Source organism: Oreochromis aureus, linkage group 14 (assembly GCF_013358895.1).
Source record: "Oreochromis aureus strain Israel breed Guangdong linkage group 14, ZZ_aureus, whole genome shotgun sequence".
Lineage (NCBI taxonomy): Eukaryota > Metazoa > Chordata > Actinopteri > Cichliformes > Cichlidae > Oreochromis > Oreochromis aureus.
In genome coordinates, this window is record NC_052955.1 from 4,802,469 (window position 1) to 4,817,211 (window position 14,743).

The following is a 14,743-nucleotide window of genomic DNA, read 5'->3' on the forward strand; positions in this document are numbered from 1 at the left end:
ATGAGGTCAAATCATTTTCTTTGACTAAATTACTTTTTATTATTAAAATTTCTTTGACCTGCTTTGACTGTGCACTTATGGACCCGGTTTAACACCTTTATTCAGTTATAAGTGTGAACTGAGCCTGATTTCTATGAACTTGTGCAGACGTGCTGCACAGCGCTCTCAGCCAGGGTCACCTCTCAGGCACGTCACAAACACACCATCGCATTCATCTCCTAGCAATGCAACAAAACACATGTGATCACATGACGATGTCATCCACAGTCACACCATGGTCTCTCCTGGGGGGTGTAAGGCTACAGGGTGTGAATGCAATACCTCAACAGGGAACTATTCACACACACGTATGGACACACACACACACACACACACACACACACACACACACACACACACACACACACACACACACACAAACACACACACACACACACACACACACACACACACACGGAGTCTCTGCATTGCTCTTCTATCTGTTTATGGTTCTTTTGTCTCTCTAACTCAGTGTGTTGCTGCAAGGTGTGGTTGGTCACAATGAGTGGGTAGTTCCTCCACCATATGGTCCCTGGACACACACATGATTACACACACACACACACACACACAGACATAGGACATGAGCTCTAAAGTAGCGGTGATTCGGCCTTGACTGTATCTTCACTTGCAGAAGTCCTTCGTGGTATTTTCATGTTCACGTCTGTTGTCTGTTTCAGACAGAAAACTGTGAATGGTGTGTATTAAATTATTATAATGTTAAATTATTATATGATTTTATCTGTTAATCTTTAGTAACACAAAAAAAGCCTTTATTTAAAAGACCAGCTAAAATAAAATAACTTTTTTACAGCCGCTCATGCAGCGTCATTTCACTCACAGATGCACATTTATTAGACTTTTGATGTTTTGGGGTTTTTTTACATTTTATTATGTCTTTTTACAGTGTTTATTATTTTATGTATAAACCATTTTAAATTTGACTTTATTTCTTTGATGTTTTGTCTTTTTGATGTATTTTAAATGACTTATTATTGCGTATTATTTTATTTTTGCTTTGATCTTGTTGTGCCCTGTTATCATCTTGCTGTGAAGCTCTCTTGCAAGAAGTATCAAGTACAGTCTGACTGACGGGTAAACGGTCTACGATTTGGATCCAGAAGCCTGGGGGACTGATAAGGACAGGAGGGATGTTTGGGGGTTTAAGCTGTGGTTCAGATAAAGAAGGACTTCTGATATGAAACACTACTTCTGAACACAAGTGCCAAAGAGCTTATGGTCTTCAAGAACACATAAAGCAGTGGCCATGTGACAGCACGTGCTAACATGCTGTATTATGTTAGAGCAGCAGGTTGCTCCTGAGCTGTCTTCCAAAACAGGCTCAGCTTAAAAGAACAGGTCTCTGTCTTAGTGCAGGAAACTCAGTGCTGACAGCAAATAAATGAAATCACTGATGTTGCTCCTGAATGGCTCCACCTGTGACAGCTTCTGCCTCTCCTGGGGTGAGGGCTCTGATCAGGCCGTGTGGCGACTCCAGGTTTAATGAAACTGATCTGAAGCAGTGGAATATTTCAACATTATAATTACATCCACAATATTAAAGCCATCTTTTGATCCTGAACCATACTATTAACAGCTTAGAGGTGCACCATCACCCTTCCTTTCATCTGCCTCCACATCAACAAAGTGGATAAAATACTTAAGAAAAAAAAAAAGAATCGAGCGAGGCTCACAGCTTTCATCTGGATTCAGCCAGTCAGCCTGTTATGTGGAGAGAGCGTGCATGTAGTTTTGTGCTGTCGGGGTTCGTCTAGACGGCGTGCTCAGCAGCCCCAGCAGCCTTCCAGGCAGACAGGCTATCCATTATTCAGCTGCTGGCAGGCTTCTGGTGCTCCACAGCCAGTATTACTATTTATGCTGGTACAGTTTGTGAGTTAGTGTCTCAGAAAAATACTGTATGCAAGTTAACAAGTAATTAACTTCAGTGCTGACTGTGGAAAATCTGCCTGAATTCATATCTACAGCTAAATATGTTCCATCAATAGTTCAGCAGTAATTTAAAGCATGGTCTATCTCCTCCCAGGCTTTTCTATTCACCACACCAGCCAGGTAATGCTAGCAACACTGCTGAGTCTGCACAAATCTGACAGTTAAAGGAGGAGATTAACACTTATTCACTGTTTCAAAATCACACAACCAGAAACCGGGTCAAAGCTAGCCTGTTTTTTCCAATAGCACCCAATTCCACCCGGCAGCCGGGGCTAGGTGATGCATCCATGTTTTGAACCAACCAGGCAGCTTGAAAATAAGTAAAATTACAGTTTTTGTCAATAGAGTCTGAACTTGAACTTCCTACCTTCACCTTAGTGGGTTTGGGTTAATTGGTGATTCTAAATTGCCGACAGGTGTGAATGTGTGAGCGAATGGTTGTCTGTCTCTGTGGCCATGTCCACACTAATACGTTTTCATTTGAAAACGCATCGTTTTCTCTCTGTTTTGGCCTTCCGTCCACACTGAAACAGCGTTTTCACTCAATGAAAACGCAGCGTTTTGCAAACGCTCTCCAAAACAGATGCATTTTAAAACGCCGTTTTTGCGTCGCAGTGTGGACAGCGAACCCAGGGACATCGAAAACGATGACACATTTTAGTCATGTGACCAATTAAACTAAGATAGCGGAGAGCATTATACAGCAGTTGTTTTGTTTGCACTCAATTTTGACAGCCCTATTAAAGATTAATATCAGTCTGTACATGCTTCAGATAGCTTTTCTTCAAATTCTTTAACTCTCACTCGCTTTTGCAATTTTGTACCTTTGTGCTGCTCGCAGCAACAACTCCATCTCATTGTTAGTCCATTTAAAAAACTTGTTGCTTTTCCTCAAAATTTTGCCACAATGTTTCAAAGAGCCGGAAAGTAAATAAACGGCCGACAGAAATGAGGCAGGTCGAATCGTCTTGTGTTTCACGCATGTGCAGTACTGGAACCTAAGGGTTTTCGGCCATTTCAATGTGGACGCACAACTCTGTGAAAACGCTGAAAACGATAGTGTGGACGCGGAGCGTTTTCAAATCTATCCGAGCTAGTGTGGACGTAGCATGTGTGTTAGCCCTGAGACAGACTGGTGACCTGTCCAGGGTGTACCCTGCCTCTCGCCCTAAGACAGCTGGGATAGCTGGAGCATGAATTGAATAAGCGGAAAAGAGTGAATGGATGGACCTATAGTTACGAGCTATGGCTAGCAACTAAAAACGTGGCTGGGTTTTCCCTTAGAGAGGGTGGGAGCTCAGTCTTTGCCTCCTCGGTGCTTCTTAGGTGAGGCGTTTTTGGCATGTCTTACTGGGAGGAGGCCCCAGAGCTAGATCCAGGGCAGCCTGGAAATATTACATTTGAACTTGGGTTAGCCTTGGTGTCCCCCCAGAAGAGCCAGAGGAGGTACCGGGGCAGAGGGAGGTCTGCTGAGACTGCAGCCACAGCAACATGGACGCGGATAAACACCAGAAGTTGGATGGATGGAAGTAACCTTACTCTAGTTTTCAAGTTTACTCTTATATTGACTTATCTGCACTCAATGAGGAGTACAGCTGTTCATATCTGCCTCATTTAATACTTTATACTGGATTTTTAAAGTACTTTCCAAGTGACACTTCTGCAATGGCAAGAACGGAAACTAATGGGCTGATAATGTTTAGCTTCTAGCCTCGATTTAGTTGTGCTGTTATCATTATGTGTTTTATTCGCTTTCAACTTTGATTCTTGTGAATGTGTGATGTGCTTTCAACTGTTTTGTGTGTAAAGGTTTAATAGTTAATATGAAGGCTCCTGTGGTGATTAATGACACCCGGGCAGTGCGCTCGTTCAGGGTTGTTGTTAAAGTCCTAATAAAGCCGGTGTTGCTGTGACTGTGCGGTGTATGGGTCACAAACAAGTGTTCTTGTGGGAAAGCCAGTGACATGAGTTTATTTATGTATGGGAATTTTGCTTAAACAATAATTTAACTCTTTTTTTTTTATCTGCAGTTTAAATTAAGTATTTTGTATCCCTTCTTTGATACAAAGCAGTCAGAATATATTACTGGGTCAAAAAACAGATGTTTTCCTGTCTTATTTGATCATGATGTCGAACTGAAAATGAATAAATGACTTCATTTGAGAATCATGTGCTTTACACCTTTCTCTGTGGTTTGTTTCTGGTAGAATAAGAGACTCGTATTGTAGGTCAACAGGTCTAATTCACTCAGAGTCAAACAAACCATCTCTGGGGTTAAAAATAACTTCAATGACAGGTGAGAAAGAGCCAAAAGACACACACACACACACACACACACACACACACACGGTCCTCAGTCTCCTGAAGAGGCCGAGCCCAAAGCCACAGGAGCCAAATGGGTCATTAAGTCCTCCCAGCCTTCCTCGCTCTCCATCAGGCTGTCGAGGTGTCAAAGCCACAACCGGGTGGCCTCCTGCTTCACATGGGGCCATTAAAACACTTCAGACACACCCCTATTTCCATGGCAACCACTGCCTCGCCATCACCCCTTCAACAACAATGTAGTGTTCATCACAGCTTTCTTCCACTGATAGAGGAGCACTTTTACACCACTACACTTGATCTACACCGACTCGTATTTGGCTCTCCGGCTCAGTTATCGGCCTCACCTTTTCTTCACACAAGGAAACCAGAGAGAGCGAAGCAACAACCCCGCTAACACCAACTAACACCAAACTCAGCTACGTGACATTTGTGTCGATGGTCACAGAGACAAATTAGGACATCACAAAGTCATAAAATTTCTCACCTTTTTATGACTAAGCGACACAACACCTGGCTCCCCAATCAACCATTTTTTCCGTCAAGAAGGAGGCGTTTGCTATGAAATGAGACAGCATGCCATTCGTTTACGATGACTTCAATGATATATCAGTCCAGGAGCTCAGAGAATCACAAATGATACAGAGGGCGCTAATGCAACCAGTGTACTAAATCCAGTAATTACATTACAATTGCATTTATGTCATTACTGGAGTTACAAAGGTTCAGTTATCTGCATGCTGGGTGGGAACATCAAACAAGCACACTTCTTTCTTCCTGCGCTACAATCAGCTGATTTCAGTTTGTGTGTGGGAGGAGTTAAATGGTGGAGCGAAGTAGAACATGTCAGCGTCTCCAGCAGCCAGTCTGTTACCTGATCTTCGACAGGTAACAGACTGATGGGCAGTCAGGCTTGCAGCCTCCATGTTTCTATAGTAGAATCACCATGACGACCACTTTAAAGAGCCTTTGTGTAAACACTAAAATAAAGACCGGATGTGTTCCCTCGTTAGGACAGGGATTGTTGGTGTGTGGGACTGTAGCTTGTTGTTTATGTCATTAACTGGTAATTATGTGACAATGTGTTTCAGGTCATTTTACAAGTAACAAGAAAATAAATGTAACAAACTGGTTTTGTTTTGGGCAATTAAGCAACGTACTGCTTTACTTTTAGGAAAAACAATTACTTTTCATGGATACTTTACATAGAAAAGTAATGTTCCCCCCAAAAGTAACTGGTTGCAACTGCTGGGAAAACTGGGACTTGGGCAAAGGGACTGTGGTGACGTCACTGTTTTTGTGCCACGCATCCATAACAGCACATATCATGTTTTGTGCACGCTAAATACGATACCTACAGTTTTTAAAAATCCAAAAACGCTGAGGTGAAACTTTAGCTTCAGCACTGAAGGACAGAAAGTTGTTTGTCCAGCCTTTTAATTCAAAGTTGCCTCAAATGTCAAATAAAAGTTACAGCACCCTCGTCCGCCTTTAATCAATAATATGCAGCAACCAAGAGCCACAAACCCTCTCTTCCAAAATCATAAATGGTGAGAGAACCCCCCCAGAAAGAGGAGCATTGCTCTGATTTCTGCTGAGCCCTGTGGAAACAGGAGCTTCACACAGAACACAGTGAAGATGCTGAAATCTAGAAGGATGCTTCCCTTCATTAAAGGCAGAGCAGCTGATGTATAAGCACAGTTAGGTAAAACTATCAACTTGTGAAAACTTGCCTATAATCTTATATTTTCCCCAAATATTCTTGATTCCCCAAACGAGAACAGAAAAAGACATTTCAGAGAGAAGAGAGCAGCTTGTGTCACTGTTCTTTGAGCCGTGTCAGAGGTATCCTTTGACGTGCATTTCAGAGATGACAAAGTAGAATTTTCTGTATTCATTCATTTCTTTGCCATCAGTTCTCCAGTACAGACAGACTGATAATGGGTGAACTGGGAGGAAACTGGTGCAGAGGCACTCATAAAAACAGTGGGTTTTTTTCAAGGTTCAGTAGGAAAGAAATTTGAACTCCTGGGATGAATAACTCATTAGAAAACATACAAGCTCATTTTTATCAAAACGCGACATCCTCACAGTTATTTTTTTATAAGCCTTCATGTTTTTTTCTTCTCATAAATCTAAGTCTTTTCCGCGCATGAAAGTTCAGTGAGCCGGCGATTCTGAATTTCCATAAATGTGAATGTGAGCGTGAGTGATCGTCTGTCTCTCTGTGTTAGACCTGTCGAGGGTGTACCTTGCCTTTCGCCCTATGACAGCTGGGACAGGCTCCAGCACCCTAATGACCATGTTAAGAAAATCCATGGAAGGAAATTTGATAGTTTTTTTCTCATGAATTTACAATTTTAATCTAGAGATCTAGAGTTTTTTTCCTCAGAATTTAATAGCGTCACTGAGCCACTTAATGTTTTATTTTATTTTTTAAAAAGAATTTTTAAACCTTCAGTAACCCAAATACAGCGTCATGCCCTAGCTACAACCTTTTTCCTTTTCGGCTGCTCCCTTAAGCGGAATTTACGGTTCAGCAGGGAGACCACATTTGCAATCCACTGAACCATAAATTCTCTGCAGGTAAACAGGGATGGCCCATCTACCTGCAGAGAGCTCAGTGGTCAGAGGGAGGCAGTGCATAAAAATATGTGGTAAAACTGGTCTGGTACCCACTCTTGCTTGTGCTACTGTTGTTTTATGTGTAATTTGTGCATGCAGAAGTAAAGCTATGGAAAAAATCTAAGATTTGACAACAGAGATCAGATCATACTATGCCTGCACAGTGAAGGAAAAAACATGAAAATGCAACCCTTAAAAATCCATAGAACATATCAATACAGTGATCAATAGAGATTCAATCATCTGAAGTCCAAAGTTTTAATGACTTTTGTAGATTAAAGTATGCTTGAGATCAACCCCCCCCCCCAAAAAAAAGCATCATGCTGCACATGTTCATAACATTTGTTCTTTGAAAGTTTTGCAGCACAAATTATAACAGAAGAAGAAGAAACCAAACTAACAGCATATACCGTGCTTAATGTTTTGCACTGGTGCGCTCAGTTACTATCATCTCCAGCTATAACATTAAAGAGATGTACACATTAATAAGTCAATAATTATGATCCCACCACACGTATATGATTCCACATAATGTGTATGTCTACTTTAGTACCTGTACTTGAATGCCCACCTGTGTATTTCTGACTTAAGTAAAAACTAAATACTTCTATCACCTCTTTCTAAATCAGTTATTACGTACTAAACAACCTTCAGAGAAACTTTTCATCTGTGTTTGGACTCAGTGTGAAATTCTTTTGTGTTTTCTGCCAGATTTTTCTCCTGCATTTATTTCTGATGATATATTCTGATTTCCCGTGGTCCCCCGTGTGCCTTGCTCTTGGTCTCCACATGTGCCACCCCGTGGAAAAAAACCCTGGAAACGCCCCTGCCGGTGTAATAAAATAATAATCATACCACCCACTCCTCAGACTGTTACAAGCTCTGATCTTTGTGCGGGTTTTATGGGCCTGCAGGTTCCGGGGCGTTAATATAGAGGTGCAGTGGACAGAATAAGGAGATAACAGTGCGCTCCCAGCCTACAGTAATCATTAACCCCTTCTATTCTCACGCAAATGAGCTCCCAGCGCACCATGCCCGGCTGAGAATGGAGATGCAAGGCTAATTCAGAGATAAAGTCCAAAGGTTTACTCACCACTTGTCCGGTCGTGAATGTAAATCCCACAGTGCCTGCGTGGTAATTTCCGACACCGGGACACCACGTCTCCTGTAGTGGGAAAACTCCGCTACCCTGTCGGCTCAGCCCTGCTGTGCTCCGTCTCCCTCCTGGCTGCTTTTTTAACAGTAAACTTGCCGAACCCAGCCTATTGTTAGCGAGGCGCAGAGAAGTCTGCTGCACAGAAACGCCCGCCTCCTCCAGCGCCATTGGACCCCGTTCAGCCTCTCTCTCCTCCGATTGGCTGAGCCAGATGTCCCCTAGAATCCAGGGCGGGTCGCAGCGCCCCGGTTCAGAGCGCGCTGTGCTGCATTCAGTGACACTAAAAAATAGTTAGAAATTCTACTTTTCGTTGGGTACTGGCTCTCGGCGTTGCTTTCAAGTTTAACACTGACAGTAGATCTTGAAAGCAGAAAGAATAAGGAATTTATGAAACCATGAATAAGATCTGATTATTAAGACACAGACATGGGAGCAGTCTGTGCCAGTCAGCTGAAAATGCAAGTCAAATCGTTTTATCTACGAAGCATATTTAAACACAAGTAACGGAAAGATTTTTACTTTATCATGATATCATTATGATAAATGATTTATTGTATTAAGCTAGATTATTTGTACATGTAACATGTAACAGTTAGCCTTATTTACGCTAATTGTTACATGTTTTTGTTTCTTTTGTACTTTTAACTGCTGTAACTCATTTTCAGAACTTTAAGATGTCTTATGTTATCTCAAATAAAAAAATACCATCTGACTCATTTTAATAAAAAAAATTAAAAGTAAGTTTAATGTTTTTAATGTTTCTTTTAACAATGAAAACAATTAACAGAAAATTGCTGTAAAAACAAATAAATCAATTATTTGATGATACAGATCTACTGGGGTAAACGACACGGTAAACAAAGAACATGCTTGTGAAATTAACCTAATGAAGAGGGGAAAATAAAAGAAACCTATGAAATAATAAATATAACAAACAGATTATATCTCCAGAACTTTCATTTGCATGTATGACATTATTATATTAAAAATATATAATTTTTTAATCTAAAATTTTCAAAGCAAATAATTAAACATGTTATTCTATGTACTGTTGCCTCATTAAGTGGGTCCAGGGTACAAAATTAGGGAGCCTAAGAAAAGTTGTAATGCTCTATAAAAATATGCTGTGTCTGTAATAACTGGACGAACATCTATAAATGCTCCTTCTCATTTAAAACCCGAGATACACAAAAAGCCTAAATTTAAGAAGCTGTTAAGCGTTTTAAGAATCTGAAGATAAAATTATATTATTTTCTTTTTCCTCCTCCAGCAAACTCAAATTAAACATGTAGAGAAACTATTTTTCTGGTTTTACTTTATGGGGAAAAAACAGAAGAAAAAAGAATTTAGAATAAATTTGATATTAATTCCATCCAATCACAAATCATGTCGGGTTAAATAAGCCACAACTACATGAGAAGAAGAATGGGATGGCGCCATCTAGTGGCGAGAGGCTGTTGAAGCCTCACGGTGGAAATGAGGAACGCACATAAACTCAAACAGGTTAACGGCTGTTTTCTAGTTCTGAAAAACCAAAATCCAAAAAAGTTTGGAAAGATTTGGGAAGTGAAAAATTTGCTCAGGTCCTTGCTGAAGCAAATTTTTCCAAAATTTCCTACAATTATAAACAATATATACTCACTATATACACGACTCTCACAATAAACATTTACTGCCTATCTTATGAAAAAATAATTTCTAATGTTCCCAGTTTGTTTGGACAATGATTAGAAAAACATAAAATAAAATAATAAGTCACACTGAAAGAAAACAGAAAGTAAGAAAATATCTCTTTATTATCTTTATGTCTGTAGATATGCTGCTTTCAGTGGTTTGAGTCGTTTCCTCCCACACACACAAACAATTTCACACACATCAAAATGGTTTTTTGCATATTAGCGGCGTGTGTGTGTGTGTGTGAGAGAGAGAGCTTAAATTTTGTCCAGATATTCACAAGTAATAGAGACTGAATTTTAATTACTTTACTAGTCCTCTGACTCTGACGGTGATATTTTCTTATGGGGGACTGACAGCTGAGCATAGAACAAAAGAGATTTTAATGAATTTAAATAAAATAAGACAAATGTACTGCAGATAGTTTACATGATATTCCAAATAGAGTCTACAACTACAAGGAAATAACAGTACTCGGGGTAACTATCTGTACCTTTTTTAGCGTCTGAAAGGTACATACATGTTCCTTAATTGTGAAAAGTACTTATTTGTACCCATTCTTTCAAAAGATAAAGTACAGGTTGATTAAGCTCTTTTTGATTAGAGGTTTTTTTAAAAAATTCTTTTGACAGTAATTTATTTGCAACTGTATTGATTTAAGCATATATTTTAGTGTTTTATTTTATTTTTATTATTTTCATTGCTGTTGTTGTTTTGTATTCCCTGAACCCCCTTATTTTTAAGCTGCTTTAAGAACAATGAATTTATTTGAAAGAAAAAAAGTAAAATGCATTTAAACATTTTTTTAAGAGAGTGTTTTTTTTAAAAGTATAACTATTTGGATGAATTGCAAAAAAGCACCCTCGGAGTGCGAGTTGAGACCATCCTCACAACATCAAACAAAAAGTAGAAGAAGAAACTCAACGAATAGCTGGTGGATTCTAGAACTTTCTGTAAATGCAGCAGGTGCCATTTTGTTTTATCAACGGATGGAGATGGATTACGAACTTGCAAGTCCTGGTGTGCTCTGTTCACTTTCAACCGAGGAACTCTTAACAAAAATACAAGAGTGGGGCTTAGATGTCACCGAAGCTGAAGCTCAGCGTTTCAGAGGTAAGTTTTATTTAAAGAAAAATGTAGCGTAATTACTAATTATTGGTTTAGCCTAGCTTAACGTATATTAGCAATTTAGCTAGTTTCGGCACTCTCTTAGCTCAAATTATGTCTTTTTACAAACGTTTCATGTGTAAAGTTGAGGTCACAGTTCTGAAAAATGAAAAATGTGTACACATAGTATTTGTATAAGTTTGAACTTATATATGTGCTTGACCACAGTCTATGGGTTCGGTAACCCCTGCGCAGCGGAACAGTAGCGAAATTTGATTCCCTGGTAGCTGAATGCAGTTTACCGTTAGTGTATTAATGGTTTAATAAAATCACGTTTTTACATCCATTCCAAGGCCATCAACATACATGGGCTGAATATAACGTTTAAAGGAAATATCTTGACGCTGCACTTGTTTAAAATATAACAAGGGTGTCGCAGCTGGGGTTTGATAGTCGCGTTTTAAGCAATGTGGGAACTTTTTCAGCATCAGGGGCGATTTTAGCCCATTTTTGGGGGTGCTTCAGCACAGTCAGAGGGAACTCGGGACAACTGGAGACATTTAAGGATGCATGGACTCACAGAGACAGGGAAGAAGTCTCATCATGAGTGTAAAGTTTATCTTGCCTGGCTGGGCAGCTCTCTGGGTGCTCAGCACCCCCAAAGCTCTGATCCTAGAATCGCCCCTGTTCAGCATGTAATCTGAGCTTGTAATACGGTCCTGCGGGTGTTATCGCTATAAGTAATCGGTCTGAAAGAACAGACGGCAGAAACTGTCGGAAATCTGGAGAAAGGAGTCACCTTAGTAGTGAATATTAACAAATTACAGTATTCTAGTCTTTTTTTCTTCCAAACTTGAAAGGGCACAAAAGCATGCTCAGACTCTGCTCTTCTGTGTCCAGTAGTCCCAAACAAACATCTAAATTTAAAAATGAAAACTTTGCATATCGAGAGGATTCACTCTAAAAATTTGGTTTATTTTATTTAATTTACTGATTTTTTAATGAATATTTCTTTGAACTGAAAGAAGTTGTACAAAAGGTTTTAATGTGTGTGATATACGTTTTTTACCCATGTAAAAATGTGGTGATAAATATCCTTACATGGAATTTAGAGTTTGTACTACCATTTGTCTTGCAGACAATGAGGTTGATGGTGACACAGTTGACTGCGGTCTTACTGAGACTATGGTTGCATACCTTTTCCAAGGATCCTTCAAAAAAGCAGGTTAAATTCAACCAATTTGTGTCAAGGATGAAGGAATCTTCAGTGACGCTGACTCTACAGACTGTCTCTCCAGAAGACTGGCAACCATCTACTTCATCAACTTCAATAAGGTATTTTCTTATTTATAATGAAGTTAGTATGTCTGAAGCATACATGTTGGCCGTTATGCACTTTTAGGATTTAGTTAATATGATCATTGTTTCTACCATATGTATTGTTACTGTAATGTTTTATACTTCAATTCATGCAATAAAAACAAACACTTAACTGTTTTCACAGCAATGAAAATACTTTGAGACTGCCAGCCTCTTTTGAAATTCCAAGATTTCCCAAAAATCTGCAACTAAAACTGGACAACAAAGAACCGTGCCATAAAAATCCAAGGGACAGACACACAATAATCAGAGTTCTATATGAAGCTGTGGCACAGTATACTATGTAAGTTAATCAGGGTAATGTTAGCTTGTTGCTTTAGAAAAAGCTGAATCTGTCATATTGAAAATAAACGCTACATTACTAAGAAACAATAACTGACACTTGATAAAGTTTGTTTGTCAGCAGTTGCTCTAACACTTATGTTTTCTGATATTACAGGTATCCCACAAATTCTGAATATGTGCAAGCTGTGAAGACGCTGGTAATGAAGTATCCTTTCCTCAAGGATCGTGAGGAAATGGTTATGTAAGTTAAATTTAAAATTTGCATAAGGTTCCTTCAAGATTACAAAGTAAAAGTGAAGCTTTTTTCAATCTTGTTTTGTTAGTAAGACAATCTGTAGCCTCTCAGTAGGTTTGTATGAAGTATGTTTACTGATTCTTTGTTGGGTGTATTTTGTGTAGATTGTTTTTATAGTAACTTATGTTTCTGTTCAACAAGCACACATGGCATATGTCTTTGAGACGTAAATTCAAATCAGAGCGGGCACCACTAGTCGACAGTGAGGCGTTGTAAGGAGAAGTTTGGTTCTACGAGGAGAGGGCAGCCTAATAAATGTCAACGAACAAGTCAGAGAAATGTTTGTCAGGTTGGTGTGAGGGACATCTTGAGCTATAAAATGTTCTTGCATCTGTTATTACATCTAAAACTAAGGATTAGGGATGCAACTGTACCCCTTTTTTCAAACCGAAACAATACCAATACTTGGATTAGAGCACTTGCTAATACAAAGTACCAGTGCTAATACTTCTACCTCACAAAAAATTATTAATTGGAAGGCGCTAAAAGAGGGTGAACTAGATTTTTTTTAAAAACAAAACATTTTAAATATGACTCCAAAACTAAAATTTCAAGTTAACAATTAAGATTTTGTGTGAAATTATTTCAGTTTCCATATTTTAAATATTGGTTCATGGTATCGGTTAACTTTAACCGATACGAGTTCTTTGTGATGCACAGATCGTGTCAGCTCTAATTGTATATTTAGTCTTATGTTGGGTTTCTAATCTGTTTTGACTTTCTCTTCTCACTCTTGCTTTCTTTGAAGGGACCATGCGTCCAAGGAGAGGATTTATTATCCATAGACGCCCACTTAAAGGTCTTACAGTGCCAATATCAGAAGATGCAACCAGATACCATGGTGGTTCATAACCGTATGCAGCAAACGTTTGCTTGGCGGCAAAAAGAAATTGCAGATGGTATGCCTGTGGAGGATGTGTTGAAGAAGTACCCCTTCTTAGGGATGCCTACTGGTGTAAGTCAGAAAGCTGAATTGAACTTGGAAATAGCTGTCACATTTAACATGTTTATAATAGTAAATTTTATTTGCCCTTGACCTTGCTTTCTTCATCTGTCCCTCTTTCCTTTTTTTGTGTGTTCATGTAACTTCTTACAGTATTGTTGTTAAATTCTATAAAAAAAATAATTATGCAGCACCATACATAATTAATATCAACTTTAGATTATTTCATTTTCATACACTGTTATTTTGTACTGAAAATGAATTTTTTACTTGTAGCTGTGCAACGAACTCTGGTGGATCCAACCAACAACGGGTAATGTAAGCCAGCGATTTCGTGAAGAGCTCTCATGTGTTGCAGCAAAGGTGATTGACCTTACATGAGGAAAACCCCACTCTACCAGCTCTACCTTGATGCAAGAGAGGCTCTCACTGATGACCTACCAGGTATTTGCTTTTTTTTTTTAACTTCAAGGCTTCCATTTTATATAATTTTATAGGTAACTGGAAATGCCAGATAAAATGCATGGGTGATCTTGTGGTTTTGTTTTTTTTTGGCAGATCTTGACACAAGGGCTGCACTTTTATTCCTGCCATACGTCTTCAAGGAGAAACTGGATCTCTTTGTCATACTTGGAGAGGTGTGTGTATTAAAATATTTAGTCTATATAAAAAGGAAAACAAATGTATCTTTTGTTAAGAGACTAAGATATTGCTTTCCTCTACCTTCTCTTTTGACTTCAAAGGTTCATCCTAAAACCCCTATCCAACTGTTCAGCTACTTCATGAAGACTGGAAACCAGTGTTCTCCAGAAGCGCTCAAACATTGTGAAGTTGGATGGCAGTGAAGTGTGCAGAACCTCGTGTATTTTTGAAGGAATCATCTCTTCTTTCTGCTTGTATTTTGTCTTCAACCTTGCTTACCCAAAACATCTGAAGAACACCCTGATTTTTCTCCAAAAGTACATTG

The 14,743-nt window shown here is 39.1% G+C and overlaps 1 protein-coding gene and 2 long non-coding RNA genes across 5 annotated transcripts in view; 2 read left to right on the top strand and 1 right to left on the bottom strand.

Moving 5' to 3' along the window:
• Window positions 1-8,188, bottom strand: part of pak1 (p21 protein (Cdc42/Rac)-activated kinase 1) — a 66,736-nt gene extending 58,548 nt beyond the window's left edge. For both annotated transcript variants that reach the window (XM_039598134.1, XM_039598132.1), the window contains exon 1: window positions 8,030-8,188. The gene's annotated coding sequence lies outside the window, so the exon portion shown is untranslated. The remainder of the gene's footprint in view (window positions 1-8,029) is intronic.
• A 4,574-nt stretch (window positions 8,189-12,762) lies between these two features.
• On the top strand, window positions 12,763-14,153 carry LOC120432877. 2 transcript variants are annotated; one of them, XR_005608157.1, is made up of 4 exons: window positions 12,763-12,779; window positions 12,975-13,122; window positions 13,582-13,788; window positions 14,053-14,153. It is a non-coding gene; the product is annotated as an uncharacterized LOC120432877 (long non-coding RNA). The 2 variants fall into 2 exon arrangements; XR_005608156.1 differs by lacking the exon at window positions 12,763-12,779 and having other exon boundaries at window positions 12,879-13,122.
• Window positions 14,154-14,195: 42 nt separating this feature from the next.
• On the top strand, window positions 14,196-14,536 carry LOC120432909. The gene is made up of 3 exons (XR_005608186.1): window positions 14,196-14,220; window positions 14,335-14,414; window positions 14,520-14,536. It is a non-coding gene; the product is annotated as an uncharacterized LOC120432909 (long non-coding RNA).
• The last annotated feature ends 207 nt before the right edge of the window (window positions 14,537-14,743 follow it).